The sequence below is a fragment of the Ostrinia nubilalis genome, chromosome 14 (assembly GCF_963855985.1).
Source record: "Ostrinia nubilalis chromosome 14, ilOstNubi1.1, whole genome shotgun sequence".
NCBI classification, from domain to species: Eukaryota; Metazoa; Arthropoda; class Insecta; order Lepidoptera; family Crambidae; genus Ostrinia; species Ostrinia nubilalis.
Genome location: NC_087101.1, coordinates 10,984,521 through 10,997,678, shown reverse-complemented (window position 1 = coordinate 10,997,678; position 13,158 = coordinate 10,984,521). Strand labels below are relative to the sequence as shown.

The window sequence follows — 13,158 nt, the reverse complement described above, 5'->3', positions numbered from 1 at the left end:
GAAAGTGGAAGATCTCATAATTTATAAACCGGATAGTGAAACTTTATCATAGTTTGGAAACCTAATGTATCTATCTACTTAGATGTTATGTTTAATGTCGCTATGCCGTAATTATTTAATTTTCTCGTATATTTATAATAGGTATACTTATGTCAGTTGCCACAAATAGTAATAATTACATATTCTGTTAAATTAAGTAAATTAACTATAAATTGATTTTAAATTTATGAGTCGATCGACGCTTATTACGATGGTCGTAAAAATAAAATTTGACTATCAATAATTATAATCAACGGTAGGTAACGTCGGTAACTCAACTAATTATCGAAAAGCATTTAGGAATGTTTTGCAATAGATGTAATTTAACGATGGTTTGTGTATCCTTGGCCACATTCCTGCCAAATCGAATACATGCCTTCAAAAATGTCCTGAGAAGCATTTGGTTTAGATTATGGGGAAGGTAAGCAGCATATTTGACTAAATGCGTCAGTTAACTGGCTCATGCCTGCCTTTATATGGTAAAAGAACACAAATTAATGAGTGTGTGTGGAATGACGAACTTGTGGTAGTATTTGGAGTGCATTTTGGCACACCTCATGAATGCGGTTCCTGCGGTCGACTCAAAAAAAAGTGGAATGCCCAAAAATTGGTAGAATAATTTTAAAGACATGCGTTGTAGCAGCTTAGAACTTCATGCAAAATCGCTCGTTCTGTTTTCCTTGTATTTCTAAATTATTTAATATTTATAGGACTAGCGTTTAATTGAGTCAGTGCATGAAAGTATGAAAGCGGCACGGGAGGGTGTTTTTGTGATGTCAAACGTCATAACGTCAGCGAGACATCAGATGTGCTTCAGACTTGTCTTGATCTATCACGTTATATGTCACCCCTTCCCTATCACCTAAGACTATTGACAAATCAAAAATTATGCCAGTTGATCAGTAGTTTATTCAGATTCACTTTCACGTTACAATTTCATTGAACATTACCGGTATAAATTACACTTGGCACCGTTTGTTTGTGCAAGCGCGCGTGCGCACGCAACGAATACGGTCATTATTTCATTGCTAACGATGCGACATGCGACCGTCTTGGTACCGGACTTCCTGAGCCGAAGAAAGCCGGTTGTCATGCCTTGTTTTGTGGATACAGTTATTTATAACTTGAACATCTATCGCGTGATTAATGTGAATGAGAACCTAATTCATTGAGCTCGATCTTAAAAGCGTCGAACTACTTTGGAACTGTGCTACAGATAAAATGCAATTTCGTTTGAAATCCATTGACATAATGAATCGGAAGAAAAATGTATATTATGTACCTTCTGTTTTTTTTTTAAAAAAGCTACTTTACACCGAGTAAGTACCTATAGCTAAATCACTTTCTGAGAAAAAATAATTTTGTTGTGATAATGACAGTTGAAGTTTTTTATTTTTCAGTTTTTATAAACCTAAAACCACTATGTAGATACATACTGTCACATACTTGTAGTGTGTCTTGTGTATCTCTGTGCTTAAACTATATACTTATGTAGTTGGTTGCTGTTGGGTATTGTTGCTGTTAGGTAACACAACTCATAGGTAATTGGTGTCATTATACCCATTTGTTTGTAGTTAAAATCTCTTTCTTGCTGTTTAGTCACACGCATCTTTACTTATCTTAAATCAAGTAATATGCACTCATTATCTTGGTTATAAAAAATCTAAATTGAGCATTTTGAAATAAGTTTCATGAACTAAAAAAGCTTTATCGTAGCTTTTATTGGAGGTAGGCTACTATTTATATCATAAATCACCGTTTATTTGACAAAATAAAGGGTATTTTGGACCAGGTAAAGTTCTGCCTAATGGCCCATATAGACCGCATCACTATTGTTATTTTTAGTTCGTTGTTAGTCGGCCATTCGGTGTTCTACTCTTATTAGGTAATTCCGCGGCGTTAGTTCGCTCTGCTTGGGGCAGGTCAGTTACGCTCGTTGCTTTCCTATAACCACAGGCGAGCCAATTTTGCAATATCTTAATGTGGTTGCCCGAAGTATAAGTGGCATGATAATTACTAAAACTGGTGCAGCGCAGTGATTGGGGAAATGTATCGATATCGGTTTTTTTATGTTGAATTACAATTAGCTACGACTACGAGTAATTATTCATTGTAACACAAAATAAGATTGAAGAAAAGCAACAAATCGAACCACCGCATCCGGACTTGTCGTTTATGACATAATTAACTAAATTAGCTAATTAATGTTTTCTATATGGTTTAGACTTAGAGTTAATTATAATATGACTAGAAACCTGGAAGAACGTCAGATGCTTTTGACTATTTCTGTTGCAGATAATAAGAATGAAAGCTACAATAGTATCAAGTTTTTTGTATTGCTCCATCAAAGTGGTGACCTGACTAATCAATCAATATCGATGATTTACCTGCCTCTTAAATGACTACATCACTATCAGATGCCACGCTCGTGGCTTGTCGTTGCGACACGCCCACTATTGTCGCGGAAGTGTTGTTACGTGCGCGGGCGGCGACAATGCTTACGGCTCTATTATGTACGGCTTCCAATCTTAATTGACCGTTTTTGGAAAATTCCGCGCATGTAAGATGTTAAATGTCATTGTATGGGCAGTAGTTTCTGTGTTGTGTAAGAACGCACCCAAGTGTTAACGCGTGTTACGTTATATCTATAAAAAGGACATTGTCAGAAACCGCCTTAGATTCCTGGGCACAGCAGTAAAGTATCAAAATTAATCTCTTACTTTTTGAATACTTAAATATTAATTAGATTGTAACGGACACTTGAGGATTAAAAAATGAAATAATAAAAGTATTTTATATGTATTCCATAATACTATGACGACATCCGGACATTTTAGGGCGTGGCCTGCTCCATATCCTATGAAGTTCCATAATTTGTGTCGATAAAATCTATGTAAAATCGGCACAAGGCAATGCCGTACTTCATTGTTAGGAATCCATGTAATAGTGATGTTGACTGCGGTCATCATAGACAATAAGATACCGATCTTGTAAATAAAATAAATCGTCCAAATTGCTACAGTATGACTAGATTTTAATTAAAAGTTAAAAATATATTGCACGATACTACAAGAAGCTATCTAATGTGTCCAACTGGTCGAAGGTCATGAATAAAATAAAAAGAATTGTGATCATAACACTGATATAGACAATGACAACAATATGGGATCATCTTTAATTTATATCTGTTACAGTTTCAAAATTCGATGAAAAATCCAATGCCGCTTAAAGTGAGAGAAATGTCTAAAGTTCTAATAGAATTGAAAGTTTTATTCGCTCAAAATGCTTATAACAATAATTGGTAATACATTTCAAATATTAAGTACCTTTATAATGTATCGATAGAACCAAAATGATATCCTCTCAGCTTGGAAAGGGAAAACCCAGGATTGGGGGAGCGCTCCAGGCAATTTTTAGAACATTTCATAGGTGGTAGTAAATAATATTTATTTTATTATTAAAATTAAATATTTTGATATTGATAAAATTGAATATATCTTTCGATTCAAATACCGAATATTTTTCAATCGATAATAATTATCGAGAATTGTTAATAATATTCAATTAAAAGTTGTTCAATCCCTAGTCATGCATAGACTAAGACGGTAACCATGGAGATAGTTAGTTTGGTAAGTCACGTGTTAAATGTCAAGAGTGGAAAGTAAACATAGGATTCATGTTATTTATTTACGTGCAAAATGTAAGTAAGTAAATCATAAAAGTGGAACGCCGAGCTATTTCCAAAACCCGTCCAATATTATAATACAATTTGGCTGCGACAACTACAATACAGAACATCTCCCAAATCGATGTGCATAAAATAATATAATACAATACTAGTAAGTAAGAGGTTATGATAACAATATTGCTATCAATAAGTTTATAGAATTGGTCCGCCAGGAATAATTGTTCTTACATAAAGATTTGTGTCATTTAGAACCTAGAAAGTATTATTTCGGCACTGTTGATCTAACGGCGAACAATGTATGGAGAACGAACATTGTCCTTTGAATCAAGCAACTCAGCCTTCAAAAAACAATAATAAAAAAATAACAATAAATAAGAAAATCTTGTCATACTGAATTTAAATTAACGTTAGTAAGATTGTTTACAAGCCTTATTAAATCTCTCTTCAAATACCTCTAACGTTTATGAGAAATATCACTACGAGTGAAAGTGTAAACTAATCTCTAGTTTAACACAAGCGGACAAGTCATTAAACATAGTCCGAAACAGAAGAGAAATAGTTATATTTAACCGCCAGACGAAGGACCAGGTATGATCTTCAAACTTGCTTGAAGATATCTTCTTGTGTTACAAGGTACAGTTTTCATTCAATATCTTCCTTACAGCAAAACTGACATCAACAACACTCAATAGACATTACTTCGACTTAGTTGGAGCACTTAGATAGTACTTAAATCAATTTTTCACGTTGACTGTACAAGAAAATTAATGTTGCCGGAGGTGTATCCCAAGAACATAATTTGCAGTTTCACATTAAACGTCCGAGACATTATCTGTCCTAGAATAGAAGATAAATAGACTAACAATTTGAATTAACATTCGCGGAAAGGGCACTTTACATTTTCAAGAATACTTGGAGTAATTAGTGCCGTGGACTTTTAAGGTCTCGTAATTACTGGGAATTCCTGCAATCTCGGCCGTCGAGTAATGTGACCAGAAACACTTGAATCTGGGACTTTGGCTGTAATGTTGGAGCTTCTTGGAAAGCTACGAATAAAACGAAACAACAATACTTACTTAAATAGCACAATAAAGCTTCTGTAGTTCAATGGTAACAGAGGTAGTCACTATCAATTCAACTCCGAGATTCTGGGATCTATTCCCAGGTCTCTCCCCAGTCTGTTTGATGAACTTCAACCGATTTTGATTTTTGGGTTTGGTAATAATTTGAGTCCCGAGAAAGGACAACGGATAGTTTATATCCTGGTTTTTGAAACAGGGGCGTACATTAAAGTATTTAAGCTAGAATAAACTTGAGTGTTCAAAAATAAATGGGGCATTTTGTACATTATGTAGTGATAGTGACTCTACCTTTAGCAATTATCAAGTAAGTAGGCATCTACTAATTAAGATTCTTGTATTTTCCTGCTTATTCAAAAGCTATTCGGATGTCCACCTCAATTAAAAATGTTCTTACTTCTGGTACGCATTCGCGGCAATTAGCACTACCATCAAACCATCATTACCTCAGCGCACGTGGCTCGCAGTGAATTATGAGGAAAGTCGCGTGAAACTAGCAAACAACTTGCACTCGACACCTCGAGACGAAGTAATATTTCCGCATAATTATCGCATTTTCTCCCGAATGAAAGGAGATGGATCAAGATGATGGAAAAGATGGCAAAACTTTGCTAGATAGAGATTTGCAATCGAACGCTCTAGAAGTACATATACTTATGTTTAGCAATGGACATCACGATGATGATAAAGGGCGTCGTCCAGGGGGTCATTATTTATTAGTTAGATAGATATTTTTTATCCTGGTTTTTTAAACAGGGACGCACATTAAAGTTTTTCTGTGACAGAGAAAATTTCACGCGGGCGAAGCCGCGCGCATAAGCTAGTATTGAATAAGCGATTTATGGGCATAAATTAATGGAAAAGGAAAGCTATTAGGTTCAAGCATTACAAGTTTAGTAAACACGGCAGAAATTACTATAACCTCAACCTAACTACTGTTTCTATAAAGGTCCACTGCAAATCGAGTGTCACATCTAAAGGCTGGCCATTAATTACGATGACCTTTGGGCACTTTATTACGATATTAATCGTCTAACAAACACTAATTCAATTGACCCTTAATCAATCCGTTAAATATTCAATATAATATAAAGTAACTGTCAACTTCATCTCTTACCTGCAATGTTTATTTCATTTAACCTTTCACTGTCATATCACTTGATGGCCCGAGATTGTGACCGAATAAAGTCGGTATCACAACTTTTTCTCAGGTATACCGGCTTTTTAAAATATTCACAGTTTTAACATCCTAAAAACTAAAATAAGACAGACTTGGAATACATTAATTAAGTGCATCTTAAATGAAACACGAAACGGTCTCGTAAAAAGTTGCGTTTATAAGCGGCGTTCACAAAAGCATACCCAAGAGAACGTCGAACGAACGAAGTCACCCCCTAATAAGGCATAGGAATCTTAACCTCGCAAGGACCGAGTTAGCCAACGTTTGCTAACTTCAAAAACTTGCAAAACTGCGATGTCACATAAACTTTCTCCGAAATCACCGGTTAGTGTTCATTTAACCTTGTACCTTGAAGTTGTAGATAACTCGATAAGGCAGGGTTCAAGTAACTGTGCGCCGTGAGAGAGACTTTTGTCTCAACTGGCGCGTACGCACTGAGTTGACATCATTAGCTTCAGGTCAATGACGACTAATTAGTTCTTTCAATTGAATGTAGAATTGTAGACGATGTCATGGACGAGAAAACTAGATAAGTAGCATGCAAACGGTAAGCTGGATAGCTGATTGTTTTTATTGTAACACGAGTAACAAGAAAAACTAATTGAATGGAAGCGCATTGTAGTGTTGCAAATTCTGTTTAATAAGATACAAACTCTGAAGACGCGACGGCACATTAGGTTAAAATTGTGACATCTTGAATAGTTGTAATAGACTTTGCAACCCAAATGTGTGTTATCGACTGTACAGCCAGTTTTCCTACTATCATAAACTCTACTATTTACGAGATTACGCCTTTTTACACTTCAACTTTTCTACGAGCAATTAGCCGTAGTTTCCTCGTTCATTTAGCATACAGATCGAAACTGACTTGGCGTCAAGGATCAATAAATAAAAAGCGAATGGTTAAGCGCATAAATAATCGCTTTCTTAACAAACATGTACCAAAGGGCGAGCGAGAAAGCTCCGCAGGTGTCTGCAGCTCACTAATGAAACTGTCAGCGCTGAGACTTTGAATGGTATTAGCCTGACTCCAGCTTTCAAATGTAATGGGACCACAGAACATCGGACTGCAAGCACTCGTACTTGCTAAATGTTTAGAGTTAGACAAGCGTAAGATTTCTACTTTCGAAGGTTTGCGCGAGAGATTTGTAGTAATCAATTTCAGAAGGTGCCCATTACATTTTATTGGCTATAAGCTTAAAAAACCAATCGCCTTTCGAAATCAATTTCGCACCTACAAATAATAAAACGTAACTACTAGTTAAGTATTTATCAAATTGAAAGTGGGAAGAAGAATATGTATGGTATAAGTAACTAACGGATTTCCGCAACTTAATTTGCGTGAAGTACAACCTTCATTTCACAAAAATTCAAACATATGAATTTTTGTGATGTATTGATGATGATGATTGATTGATTGATGATTTATGTAAATGGTAATAAAACACAGCGTTCGGTTGAACAGACAACAAGCAAGAGATTTATTACTTATGAAAAACACATAGAGCCAACATTAGCGGATTAGCAGAAGTACCAACATTATATAGTTTATTTGATGTTACTGGGTTGCCATAATTTAACACCCCCACTACAGCAAATAAACTAATAACTTTACAAACTTGTTTTAATTTTTAACCTTAAATTTTTCCAAGACCCAATCCTTCTATACATTTATAATGCTTTATAGGACTTAGAGATTTAGTCATAACATCAGCAGGCATAGCAGTTGTGGGCAAATATTTTAAAGTTACAATTTTGTCATTAATAACATCCTTAACAAAATGATATTTTACGTCAATGTGCTTGCTTCTTCTATGACACACATGATTTGCCACCAACTTCTGTGCACTTTGGCTATCATTATATAACAAAACAGAATACAAATTTCCAGTTATTTCATGATATAGAGATCTCAAATATATAGCTTCTTTACATGCTTCTGTAATAGACATATATTCTGCCTCCATACTTGATAGGGCAACTGTTTGTTGTTTTCTACTCTCCCAAGAGATGGGTGAACCTGACATTAAAAAACAATAACCTGTATATGATCTGCGATCAATGCAGTTACTAGCCCAGTCGGCATCTACATACCCCACAAGCCCTGGATTACTCTTTACATATTTAATACAATTACTTTTAGTATTCTGTAAATATCTAAGAATTCTTTTTGCATAACCCCAGTGAACTTCTGTATAACATTTATTGAATTGACTCAGAAAACTAACGCTGAATGATATATCAGGCCTTGTGAGCACAGACAAATACATAAGGCTACCAATTAACTCTTGGTATGGTATAGTTGAATCACAAACATCACCTTTTTCAATATCTAGTTTACATTCCATTGGAGTTCTACTTCCTTTACAATTAGACATGTTAAATCTTTCCAACAATTGTTCAATGTACTGTTCCTGGTCTAAGGTAATTACATTTAAATCTTTGTCAATATTAACTCTCATTCCCAAGCAATTTTGAACCTGTCCCAGATTTTTAATGTTAAAGTTAGAGCTCAATACAGAAATCAATTTTTCAGTTTCAGTTTTACAGTTTGAATAAACAAAAAAATCATCGACATAAAGTGCAATAATAATTTTAACATTATTATTTATTTTAGTGAAAACACAGGGTTCCAAATGACTTTTCTTAAATTGCAATTCAGTTAAACATTTCTCAACTCTTTCATACCAAGATCTCGAAGATTGTTTTAGACCATAAATTGCTTTATTTAACTTTACAATATTTTTCTTGTTATTTGCATCACCACATACATCAGGTTGTAACATATAAATGTCCTCTTTAAGATCACCATTTAAAAAGGCTGTTTTTACATCCAAATGCGTTATATCGAGCCCCAGCTGTACAGACAATGCAAATAACATTCTGAGAGTTGTATGTCTAACTACAGGAGAAAATGTTTCTTGATAATCAATTCCTGGCCTCTGAGTGAAGCCTTTAGCTACTAAACGTGCTCTAAACCGCACACTGCCATCACTGTTAACTTTTCTTTTGAAAACCCACTTACACTGTACTAGAGTTTTGTCTGAAGGTAACTCACTCACTGGACTCCAGGCATTGTTTTCTTTGAAGGCTTGAAGTTCTTCCTGCATAGCTTCAATCCATTTTTCTTTATCAGGACTTTCTAAAGCTTCTTTTATGCTGGATGGATCATTGAAAGACTCACAACATGATGCCAAACTAGAATTAGCCATCCAGCCGTAACGATCTGGTTTCTTTCTGATACGTTTGTGAACTACTGGAACTGGTTCTGGGTCTTCGGGCTGTTCAAGTACATCCTCCATTATTGTTTGTATACTATCCAACTCACTCTGAGCGCAGTCATCATAATCAAGTGAAACATCCAGTGCATTATGGTCAATCTTTGTTTGTAACTTGCTCGCATCATTTTTCTGTTCATCACAGTCCAGCTCCTCTGCTGTGTCACACTCCCCCACTGAAATAGATACACTTGAATCAGTAAAGCAGCTCCTTTCAGTATTCTCATGAATGATGACATCACGACTTGTAGTCACACACTTTTTGATTGGATCATAGACTCTATAGCCTTTGACATTCTCTGAGAAGCCTACTAGGATATGTTTCTGTGCCTTACTGTCCCATTTGTGTCTTTTCTCCTTTGGGACATGGACCATAACATTACTACCAAATATGCGAACATGACTCAAATCAGGCTTTTTGCTTGTCCAGAGCTCATATGGTGTCTTATTATTTAGTCCAGATGTTGTCGATCGATTTTTAAGATAGACCGCGGTATTTGTTGCCTCTGCCCAAAACTTTTTGTCTAAGTCTGCATCAAATAATAAGCATCGAGCTCGCTCAACAATGGTTCTATTTGCACGCTCACTCAAGCCATTTTGTTCAGGAGTGTAAGCATTAGTTTTTTGATGAATGATGCCGCTATCTTTGAGGAAATTTTCAAATATATTACTGCAAAACTCTGTACCATTATCAGTCCTGAATATTTTAATTCTTTTACTCTGTTGGTTTTCTACCATGAATTTAAACTCTTTGAAATATTTAAAAGTTTCACCTTTTTCTTTGAGAAAATAAACAAATACCATACGAGTAAAGTCATCTACAAAAATTAGGAAGTACCTTGCTCCGCCTATTGAAGAAACTTCCATTGGGCCGCAGACATCAGCATGGACTATTTCCAAGGGCTCGCTGCTTCTTGTTCCTGCATGACCAAATGGTAAGCGCGATTGCTTCCCTTGACAACACACTGTGCATGTATTCCTGCTGATGACTTCATTACCAGGGTAGGATATTCCAGTGACTGCACCATCTCTCATTTTGTTTTGGTCGTTAACATTCAAGTGGCCTAGTCGTCTGTGCCAGACTTCACTGCTAGCTGATGAACCCGATGAAAATAAACACTTTTTCTGTTCCAAGACCATTTTATACACACCATCAGTTAGATTTGCTACAGCCACCAGACTGTTCGCCTTATTGTAAACATAGCAACTATTTTCTTGGAACTCTACTTTATTGCCATTCTTGACAAGCTGACTGATCGATATCAAGTTCGTGGCGAGGTTAGGCACACACAAAACGTCTTTCAGGGTGACTTCATACATGCAATCTGGGGTAACAGTCAAGATTTCAACATCCCCTGAACACAATACTGGCATGTGGCTCTGATTAGCTGCTACTATTTCTTTGATGTTTGTGCTCGATACGTTCTGTACCATATTTACATCTGGAGTCATGTGAACACTCGCGCCGCTATCCAAGTAGAAATCTTGTTTACTGAACTTGCCGCTTAAAAACACAGCAGAAAAAGCGTTTGTCGTCTTTATTTTATCCGATGGTTGATCGTTTTGCGTGCACTGATTCATAAAATGTCCAAATTGTTTGCATTTGTAGCATTTAATTTTCGATCTGTCAGTTTTGTTTACATTAGGACGGGCTCCGCCATGTTGCTTGTCAGAACTACCAACTTTGTAGTAATTGTTGCTGTTGTGCTGCCCTCTACTACTCCAAAATGCACTTCCTGCTTCACAATCATTTCCCGCCAAGTCAATAAGTTTGGTTTTTATTACATCAGCAGTAATGGCAATCCCGGAATGCTCTATTGCCATTATCATTGGGAAGTATTTTTCCGGCAGTCCTGCCAATAATAAACAGCCGATCCACTCATCGTTCACAGCAAAACCGGTTCCTGTTAACTTCTGTGCCGTCTCAATGATTTGCGTGACATAGCTTGTCATAGATTCACAACTATCTAGGCGAATCGATATCAAACTCCGTAACAATGATATTCGCCTTGAAAATCCATTATCATCAAACATGGTCTGCAATTTATTCCACAGGTCCCTTGAACTCGTAGCATTCTTAATGTGAACATATAGTGATGGGTCAATGGTTAAAACCAACTTGGCCTTTGCTCTTGCATCGTTCGCGATGAAATCTGCAGTCGCTGTTGTAGGTTCTTGCTTAATACATTCCGACATTCCCTCCAGAATAAGCATGTTTTCCACAGCAAATGCCCACTCGCTGAAGTTCTCACGCCCCTTTAACTTCGGGACGTTCATAAGAAAAGAACTGGCAGCCATTTTGAGGTTACTTTTCTTCTACAGTTATCGTTTTCAGTATTTTCTCACTGCACTCTTCAAATTCTAAACTGAATAATCTAAGAACTGCATTCTGTACTGTTATACTGATCGAATTCTAAATAATCGGGCGTCCTGGACCCATAACCTAATAAAACACAGCGTTCGGTTGAACAGACAACAAGCAAGAGATTTATTACTTATGAAAAACACATAGAGCCAACATTAGCGGATTAGCAGAAGTACCAACATTATATAGTTTATTTGATGTTACTGGGTTGCCATAATTTAACAAATGGCTTATTTTTATTCTAATCAAGATTTATCCATCCAAGTATTACACTAACAATCAAGTAAGATTTTGTATTGCACAACATTGAACTAACATGCATAGCTAGCCTTATTAATATTGCCTTTTACCTTTATCAACACAGAACCAATCAGCGTGATGAGAATAAGTTCGTGACTATCCGAAGGATATCTACCGAATTAATGCAAGATATGCCGACTAATGAACTGGAAAACTATATCTTGCTATGCGACTAGTGTTGAAAGTTGAATGTGAACGAGTAACACTGACCCTTGAGTGAAGCATTCTAGCTCAAGATCTTGCAAATATCATTATGATCTACATAAAATAATTATCACATTCCAATGAATACTAGTGGTTTTAAATAGTGGATAGTATTAGATTAGCATAGCAAGGACAAGCGGTACCTATAAAGCGAATCAGGGACCTTACAAATAGCACCTAACGATTTTATTTGAAAATCAGATATTTGAAATTTCAAAACAGTCGATCAGACAGTGCCACAACTAACATCATTCATCATAACATTGATATAAAGTACAGCTGATGAAAAGGCAATTGTGTGATCGTTTGTGCTAATCAATAAACAATACATTGACGGCCGTGGAAAATCTTTTGATAGAGACCTTCACAATGATTTATATTGAAGAGAAAACACTAGTGAATAGACGCAGAGAAATCATTAATAAGTCGATACCTTCGCAATGCCAATGCCAATCACACCCAGCATCGTCGGAGAAGCTTCGGAGAAAGTGTTTACAATGGACATATCTGTGTAATGCCAAGTCATGAGGAGAAAAATTCCTGACTCAGCATCAGGCACAATAGAAAGCCGCAATTATAGCAAACGAGCCAAATCATCTCTATCAAACATGGATCGGTGATATGCCAATCACCAAAGCTAACAGTACCTCAATGACTCCCATTTTTGGTGTTCGTCACCTCTTTGTATGAATAGCCAGCAGTTTCGTTGCCCCAACTTTTTGTTAGTTTCTCTAAGTTATTTAATTTGTAACAAGTTTTTGTGAATTTTATTAGATTCGCGTGAATTCCTTTCAAGTCTAATTTACTTTAGATTCGCAAAAACTAATGTCAGTGCCCTCCAAAATGTGATTGTCGCGCAAACCTATCGGCCGAGCGATATGGACCTGGCAAATAGTTGTATTGATTAATTTATGTGTCTGGAGGTCTCGTAATCAGTATTGAACGTCTAGGACTAATTATGTACCTACTACTGGGTTGTGTTGTGTGGTAATAAGTTGTCCTATCTAGTGTACGTTTATGTAAGG

At 36.2% G+C, this 13,158-nt stretch overlaps 1 protein-coding gene across 1 annotated transcript in view; it reads right to left on the bottom strand.

Annotated features, from left to right (window-relative positions):
- Nucleotides 1-13,158, bottom strand: part of LOC135078164 (disheveled-associated activator of morphogenesis 1) — an 85,332-nt gene that overhangs the window by 25,480 nt on the left and 46,694 nt on the right. The window lies entirely within an intron of this gene.